We start from the raw sequence: 9,522 nt of genomic DNA, 5'->3' as shown, positions 1-9,522 counted from the left end.
TTCTTCTCTGCAGATCCTCTCAAGCTCTCAGGTTGGATGGGGAGCATCACTGCACAGCTATTTTCAGGTCTCTCCAGAGATGTTCCATCGAGTTCAAGTCCGGGCTCTGGCTGGGCCACTTAAGGACATTCAGAGACTTGTCCCAAAGCCACTCCTGTGTTGTCTTGGCTGTGTGCTTAGGGTCGTTGTCCTGTTGGAAGGTGAACCTTTGCCCCAGTCTGAGGTCCTGAGTTCTCTGAAGCAGGTTTTCATCAAGGATCTCTTGAGAAGTAACGCTTGGCGAATGAATTCAATCTTGGTTTCATCAGACCAGAGAATGTTGTTTCTCATGGCCTGAGAGTCCTTTAGGTGCCTTTTAGCAAACTCCAAGCAGGCTGCCATTTGGCTTTTACTGAGGAGTGGCTTCTGTCTGGCAAATCTACCATAAAGGCCTGATTGGCGGGGTGCTGCAGAGATGGTTGCCCTTCTGGAAGGTTCTCCCATCTCCACAGAGGAACTCTGTAGCTCTGTCTGAGTGACCATCGGGTACTTGGTCACCTCCCTGACTAAGGCCCTTCTCCCCCGATGGCTCAGTCTGGCCGGTCGACCAGCTCTAGGAAGAGTCTTGGTGGTTTCAAACTTCTTCCATTTAAGAATGATGGCGCCGGCCGGGGTCTTTTTTTACCCCTTTTTCTCCCCAATTTCATGGTGTTCAATTGGTAGTTACAGTCTTGTCTCATCGCTGCAACTCCCGTATGGACTCAGGAGAGGCGAAGGTTGAGAGCCGTGCATCCTCCGAAACACTACCCGACCAAGCCGCACTGCTTCTTGACAATGCCCACTTAACCCGGAAGCCAGCCGCACCAATGTGTCAGAGGAAACACCGTACACCTGGCGCCCATGTCAGCATGCACTGTGCCCGGCCCGCCACAGGTGTCGCTAGTGCGCGATGGGACAAGGGCATCCCTGTCGGGCCAAACCCTCCCCTAACCCGGACGACGCTGGGCCAATTTTGCACCGCCCATGTGTCTCCAAGTCATGGCCGGCTGCAACAGAGCCTGGACTCGAACCCACAATCTCTAGTGGCACTGTGATGGGGAAATGTTGTTGAAGTGTCATGTACACATTTAAGGTGACATTTTAAATGCAAAACAAATGACATACCAGTTACATACCAATAAAAAGAGACTAGCCTGCTGGTTTTACTGGGTTGATAGCAACATTAGCCCAGATAGCAATTCAGGAGGGATTTCACACCTGGCACAAATTATTGTCTAGTTCTGTTTTTCCTGCCGAGGGGTGCCCTATACCTGCACCCAGAGGGGAGTAATTTAAAGTCCGGGTACAGGGGGTGGCTTGTGTCTAAAATGATTTTGTGAGCCTTGCGGAGGGCCCTGACCTTAAAGATCTCATCCAGGCCTGTTTGACTCCAAGTACCTTGCTTGCTTTGGTGATAATCCTTCTAAGCATATTTCTCTGGCTGACAGGGGCATTGTCAAACCAACAAACAATACAACAACTTAAAATACTCTCAATAAAAGATTTGTAAAACAGAGTCAGTATAGTACAGTCGTGGTCAAAAGTTTTTAGAATGACAAGTATTCATTTTCACAACATCTGCTGCCTCAGTTTGTATGATGGCAATTTGCATATACTCCAGAACGGTATGAAGAGTGATCAGATTAATTGCAAAGTGCCTCTTTGCCATGCAAATTAACTGAATCCCCCCAAAAAATTCCACTGCATTTTAGCCCTGTCACAAAAGGACCAGTTGACATCATGTCAGTTATTCTCTCGTTAACACAGGTGTGAGTGTTGACGAGGACAAGGCTGGAGATCACTCTGTCATGCTGATTGAGTTCGAATAACAGACTGGAAGCTTCAAAAGGAGGGTGGTGCTTGGAATCATTGTTCTTCCTCTGTCGGCCATGGTTACCTGCAAGGAAACACGTGCCGTCATCATTGCTTTGCACAAAAAAGGGCTTCACAGGCAAGGATATTGCTGCCAGTAAGACTGCATCAACCATTTATCGGATCATCAAGAACTTCGAGAGTGGTTCAATTGTTGTAAAGAAGGCTTCAGGGCGCCCAAGAAAGTCTAACAAGCGCCAGGACCGTCTCCTAAAGTTGATTCAGCTGTGGAATCGGGGCACCACCAGTACAGAGCTTGCTCAGGAATGGCAGCAGGCAGGTGTAGGTGCATCTGCACGCACAGTGAAGCGAAGACTTTTGGAGGATGGCCTGGTGTCAAGAAGGGCAGCAAAGAAGCCACTTCTCTCCAGGAAAAACATCAGGGACAGACTGATATTCTGCAAAAGGTACAGGGATTGGACTGCTGAGGACTGGGGTAAAGTAATTTTCTCTGATGAATCCCCTTTCCGATTGTTTGGGGCATCCGGAAAAAAGCTTGTCCGGAGAAGACAAGGTGAGTGCTACCATCAGTCCTGTGTCATGCCAACAGTAAAGCATCCTGAGACCATTCATGTGTGGGGTTGCTTCTCAGCCAAGGGAGTGGGCTCACTCAAAATGTTGCCTAAGAACACAGCCATGAATAAAGAATGGTACCAACACATCCTCCGAGAGCAACTTCTCCCAACCATCCAGGAACAGTTTGGTGACGAACAATGCCGTTTCCAGCATGATGGAGAACCTTTCCATAAGGCAAAAGTGACAACTAAGTGGCTCGGGGAACAAAACATTGATATTTTGGGTCCATTGCCAGGAAACTCCCCAGACCATAATCCCATTGAGAACTTGTGGTCAATCCTCAAGAGACGGGTGAACAAACAAAAACCCACAAATTCTGACAAACTCCAAGCATTGATTATGCAAGAATGGGCTACCATCAGTCAGGATGTGGCCCAGAAGTTAATTGACAGCATGCCAGGGCGGATTGCAGAGGTCTTGAAAAAGAAGGGTCAACACTGCAAATTTTGATTCTTTGCATCAACTTCATGTAATTGTCAATAAAAGCCTTTGACACTTATGAAATGCTTGTGATTATACTTCAGTATTCCATAGTAATATCTGTCAAAAATATCTAAACACAATGAAGCAGCAAACTTTGTGAAAATGTATATTTGTGTCATTCAACACTTTTGGCCATGACTGTAGTCAACATTCAAATATCACAGCTTTCTGAGAAAGTACAGTCTCTGTTGACTCTTTTTGTAGATCAGGTCTGTACATTTACTCCACTGAAGCCTATTGTCCAAAAGGACACCCATATATTTATATTCCTCTACAATCTCTATGTTCTGACCTCTGATAGATGTTGCAGAGGTAGGTGTTGTACGCTTCCTGAAGTCTATGCACATCTCTTTGGTCTTGTTGGTATTGAGAACCAAGTGTGATTTGTCACACCACTGTACAAAGTCATTTAGGACCGGGTCATGGTGTTCCTAGTCATCATGCAACAGGCTGATCAAGGCAGTGTCATCAGCGAACTTAACAAGGTGTCTGTCAGGATGGGAACTAGTACAACTATTAGTGTACAAGATGTACAGGAGTGGGGACAAAACATGAGCCTGTGTTGGCGGTGTGTATGTTCCACATGTGGGGACATACTTTAACCCGCTGTGACCTCTGGCTCAGGAAGTCCAACAGCCACAAAACCAGCCCCCCCATCTAAGGAGAGGTCCCGAATGACACTCTGTGCCAGAATGTAGGGCTGGATTGTGTTGAAGGCAGAAGAAAAGTCAACAAACCGTACCCTGCCATGGGGATTTGGCACCATCTAGATGTCTATAGACCATACTGATGAGAGTAAGAATGGAATCATCAACTCCTCTGCTGGGCTGATAGGCAAACTGAAACGGGTCAAGGAGCTTCTGGTTGGCGCTGAGAATAGGACTTCTCACAATTTTTTACTAAGGATGTAAAGGCGACAGGGCGGTAGTCATTCAGCACAGAGGGATTAGGTGCTTTAGGAACGGGCATAATTATTGAGTTTTTCTACAATACTGGCACGTGTTGCTAGTTGAGCGAGGATTGTAACATGTCTAAAAACACCAGCCAATTATTCAGCACAGTAGCTCTCCCTATGACTATATCCTCCACAATCTATGCTCCCAGACGCAGAGAGATCAACAGCTCAGCTCATCAAACTGTCCAATCTCTGGAGGGGCCAACAGACATTGCTCAATCTACGCTTGATTAGGCCCATGTGCCACCCAGGCAAAGCGGACGAATACATAAATCCTTTAGCTATTGTATTTTAAAAATGTGTGTGAATTTCATACAAGCTTGCAAGTGTTTACATTATTGCTTTGTAACTCTCAGACAAAAATAATATCCTGTAATCGTGTCCCTCGGGGCTACAATGTTAAACGTCAAACTCCATTCTCTTATATGCCAAGGTGGTGGACAGTGGCCCAGCTGCACTCAGTATGTAACCTGACACCACTGGAGGTGAACTGATGGATAGTGGCCCAGCAGCATTCAGTATGTAACCTGACACCACTGGAGGTGAACTGATGGATAGTGGCCCAGCTGCACACAGTATGTAACCTGACACCACTGGAGGTGAACTGATGGATAGTGGCCCAGCTGCACTCAGTATGTAACCCGACACCACTGGACGTCTTGATGGTATTTGTGTAGAACAAAGAAAACCAGTAGGTGGCCATTGCAAGGAGACAACTTTAGTGAATTATTTACAGATTTACATTTGAGTCATTTAGCAGACGCTCTTATCCAGAGCGACTTACAGTAGAGAGCATACATTTTAAATACTGGTCCCCAGTGGGAATCGAACCCACAACCCTGGCGTTGCAAGCACCATGCTCTGCCAACAGAGCCACAAATACAAAATAATTCATAGTAGTAGGAGAAGATCGGCCTATAGTTTACAGCACCATGAACGTGACCATATCCCTGGCCAACGGCAGTAGCTCAGACAGCTTCATCCCAAGGCCGATGTCCACGTACCCCAGACCTCCCTCATCCCCATACCACTCTTCCCATATGTCCTGCTTGCCCATCAGGAGGGCCCACTGAAGATCCCCACCTGCATTCCACCAGGGTGACGGTGGAGGGCTGGCAGGTCATCCAAAATAGACAAAGCAAGGATATTTGTAAACTATGTGCTGGTAACATTTGTTCAGGGTTTGGTAGGGCACTGGGTACAAAACATAACAGCCCTGTCCTAGTTCTGTGACAGCATTTGTTTCACCAATAGGGAAAATGATATTGATATGTTTTAGATGCCATCCACCATAGCTTTAAAGAGTTAATGTATAGAGAGAAGCACATCATAGACCAGGGCTATATGTTTTATATGAGGATGCGGGATGTTTTGACATTTTTCCCTTCCATTTAATTGAATTACATTTCTTGCAAAGTTGTTCTTATTTAAAATACTCTTCTTTTTTTTTTTTTTTACATAAATATTATTTGAACCAATCTTACTCTGATTAAGCAATTGATTGTTTTGGAATAGCAGGACATAAAGTACCCCATGCTGTACTCATATTGAAGAGACAGGTTGAAGATACAGGAGGGGGCTAGAGAGGAAGGTAGTTAATCAGACATAGCTCCTAATATTGGTTTGACGTCACTCACAGTGTCGGTGGCTACACATAATGTTGTTGTGAGCGTCTTATAGAATCCTGTTGGAGATGATAAACCAATACTACAAATACTATATGCCTACATTTCTTCACATTCTGTTATACGGGGTGACTGTACTGATTGCTAGACTGATTAACTGGGACACAGCTCGAATTATAAGCTTGGTTTGTTAATAGGTCACAATTGCATATGTTTTTAGTAACGTTTTCAATAACTTCCTTTTGAAACAAGTCGTGATTGTTGTGTTAAACAGAAAATATCATCCAACTGTCTCATGAGGTGCACATATAGAGCAACCTGCAGCAGTCCTCTTAGTCCTGAATAATTTACTTGCAAATACACAAAAACATTTTATTTTACTCTGCTGCTACTCGCTGTTTATTATCTAAGCAGTCACTTTACTCCGACCTACATGTACAAATTACCTCGACTAACCTGTACCCCTTGTATATAGCCTCTGTATTGTTTATTTTGTTACTTTAGTTTATTAGTAAATATTTTCTTAACTCTATTTCTTGAACTGCATTGTTGGTTAAGGGCTTGTAAGAGAATTTCATGTGACAAATACAATTTGATATGTTCATGTTTCCAGTGGGTTTGGTTTTTTCCCCCAGTGGTTATGTCAGGGTTGTGTGGTGGTGCTTCCTGCCTGCAGATTTCCCCTCCTCCACTTATCCAGATACACAACCCCGCTCTTAGCTCTCGCATACATGCGGTTGGCTCAGTGCTAGTGGGCATGTACTAATGGGCTCCTGTAACCAGAACTAGCAAGCTGCCTGCCCGCACGAATCAGCGTATGCGACCCTGAGTAGATTACGTTGAAAATAATGGTTGACCATTTGAGGCTGTCTCTAGCTCTTATTCTAGTTCAATGGGAGCTACATTGCCAATGAATCAATCAGGAACATCACTTGCAGCTTGGGTCAAAGCAGCCAGGCCTTATGAGGAGTGGAGTTTTTATTCAATCAGATCCGCATGGCGGTGTCGGAGGTGGAGCTGTCAAATCCACAAGCGGCTATTGGCATTACACCTAAAGTGGACATTGCTCTTAATGCAAGTCCGTGCAGTCAATGGCAATCTCATACAAAAATCCCTGAACACTGGAATGTGAGGTGTAATCTACACCTGGATTAGTTTAATAGAAATCCTCATTTAGTATAAAGCCCCTATGGAGTCTTTGTAAATGTACTTTAAAATCATCAATGTATGTCTAATAAATGAAAAATAACCCAACATTTATTTCTTATAATTTATTTCCCTGAGCCTCCTTTGGCCTTTGAAATGCTCAGTCTAATTGTGTGGGCATTAGGAAACACAATTTTAAGATATCTACATACACAGCCCTTATTGGCTGATAGGATGGTCTAGAGCCCACCCCCTTACCCAGATGAACATGTCATTGGTCTATTACAATCAGATCACATTGTGACGTCAGGACAACTTTTGGTCCACATATCTGAACATGCTGAAATTCCAGGCATTTATTTTCAACCTCTGTGTGGAAATATCATTAAAAAAAACTGTAAATTAATGGTAACTGCACTGCCCCTTTAACAATTTTCAATTGGACATCTTTATTTATATGGCATACACTTTATCATTCTGAACTTCAAACCCAAGAGGGACGTTGTGGCTTTGTGATAATGATCAAGAGCAGCTTCAACATCACCTAAAAACATCAGCTAGGATCTTTTTAAACGTAGCTCTTTATTAGCTAGTTATAACTGGCATGTTCACACGTCTCCTGCCATGATCAACTGAAGATGACCTCACATAGAATGCATCCAATTACAAGTCAGTATGTTGACACATGAATATTACATGCGGGAGTCCACTATCGCCGGTTAACGCTTGATCTGGTTGAATCTAGGCGGGAATTATCCACTAGCCAGGTAGCTGGAACTTATTTAATGAAACAATACCATAACTAGAGATAGGTAGCAATGGTAAACGTGCATAAAGATGGAAGAATTAAGGTATGACAGTTTTAAAAACTGTGTGTGGATAGTGCGAAAACAATGGCGTTTCTAGTGTACTGAAAGTTTCCAAGAGCATCAATGGGGAACTGAAAAAAATATGGAACTACCCGGACTCTGCCTAGAGCTGGCCATCTGACCAAACTGAGCAACTGGGAAAGAAGAAACTTGATCAAGAACACAATGACCACTGACAGAACTACAGAGTTCCTTAGCTGAGATGGGAGAACCTGCCAGACGGACAATAGTCTCTACAACACTTTACCAATCTGGGCTTTATGGGAGTGGCCAGACTGAAGCCACTCCTGAGAAAAAAATCATATGGCAGCCTGCCTAGAGGCACGTGAGACAGACACTGGTGAGGAGAGGGAACAATGAATGCAAAATATATGTACATCTTCTTCAGAGTGAAAATGACCTTAGACTGGGTGAAGATTTATGTTCCAACAGGACAACCCCAAGCATACAGCCAAAGCAACACTTGAATGGCTTCAGAACAAGAATGTGAGTCATTGAGTGGCCCAGCCAAAGCCCAGAATAGTCTCATTGAAAATCTGTGGAAAGATTTGAAGTTTGCCATTCATCTAACTTAACAGAGCTTGAGAAAATCTGAAAGGAAGAACGTGAAAAAAATTCCCCAAATCCAGAAGTGTAAAGCTGATAGACATACCCAAAATGACTCAAAGCTGTAATTGCCGCCAATGGTTCTACAAAGTATTGATTCAGGGATGTGAATACTTACGTAAATGAGAGATCTGTATTTTAATTTCAATACCTTTGCTAAAATTTCATTATGGGGTGTGTGTAGATGGGTTAGGAAAAAACAAAACATTTAATCCATTTTGAATTCAGACTAGTAACGAAACGCGGAATAAGTCAAAGGGTATGAATACGATCTGAAGGCACTGTACTCTTGCTAATGACCATACAAAATTATTAATGTAACTGATCATAACATATTGCTGAATAAACTAGGTTATGGATTGAGAGATAACGAAAACCCTTTGTTTTATTAGAAAGTTAACAGAAGCCTCTCTCATGAAAATTCCATTGAGTGTGGTGTACCACAGGGCAGCTGGCTAAGGACATTGTTTTCAGTTTTTACAAATGACCTTCCCCTGACCTTGAACAAAGCCTATGTGCCTAGGTACGCTGACGACTCCACAGTATACATGACGGTTGCAACAGTAAAATAAATAACTGAGACACGTAACATACAGCTCCAGTCAGTTTTAGAATGGGTAACTAGCAATAGGCTTGTGCTAAATATCTCAAACTAAAAAGCATCCTTTTTAGGACAAATCACTCGCTTAACCCTAAACCTCATTTAGATCTATTATTGAATAATAGAAGTTGAGCTAGCAGAAGAGACTAAAATGCTAGGTGTAACTCTAAATAACAAGCTTCCATGGTAAAATCATATAGACTCAATGGTTGCTAAAAATGGGAAGAAGTCTGTCCATGATAGGGCATTACTCTGCCTACTTGACATCTCAGTCAACCACACAGCTCCTACAGGCCCTAGCTGCTGTGTGGTCATGTGTGGCAAAGAAGGAAATAGGTAAATTGCAGTTGTCCAGAACAAAGCAGCACGTATCGCACTTAGATGTACACGGATGTGTCAGTAACGTGCATGTCAGTTTCTGCTGGCTCAACATTGAGAGATTGACTGCATCACTATTGGTCTTTGTGCTAGGTATTGATGTGTTGAAGGTACCGAACTGTCTGTTCAAGCAGTTGGCACACAGTTCAGACACTCATCGTTACAACACAAGACATGCAACCAGAGGTCTCTTCACAGCCCCCAGGTTCAGAACAGAGGCTAGGAAACGCAAAGTATTAAATAGAGCCATAACTACATGGAACTCTACTAGGGTGCCCATATTACTTCCACACCTGCGGTCAAATTCCATGTGACCGTTTAGTCACCGTAATTAGGCTTCTCCAAGCTCTGATGCTGCTGGTCAGTAGTAGCCTACCAAACTTGATAACGGTC

The sequence above is a fragment of the Oncorhynchus clarkii genome, chromosome 19 (genome assembly GCF_045791955.1).
Source record: "Oncorhynchus clarkii lewisi isolate Uvic-CL-2024 chromosome 19, UVic_Ocla_1.0, whole genome shotgun sequence".
In the NCBI taxonomy this organism is placed as follows: Eukaryota; Metazoa; Chordata; class Actinopteri; order Salmoniformes; family Salmonidae; genus Oncorhynchus; species Oncorhynchus clarkii.
The sequence above is the reverse complement of the archived record's forward strand: the minus strand, read 5'-3'. Positions refer to the sequence as shown.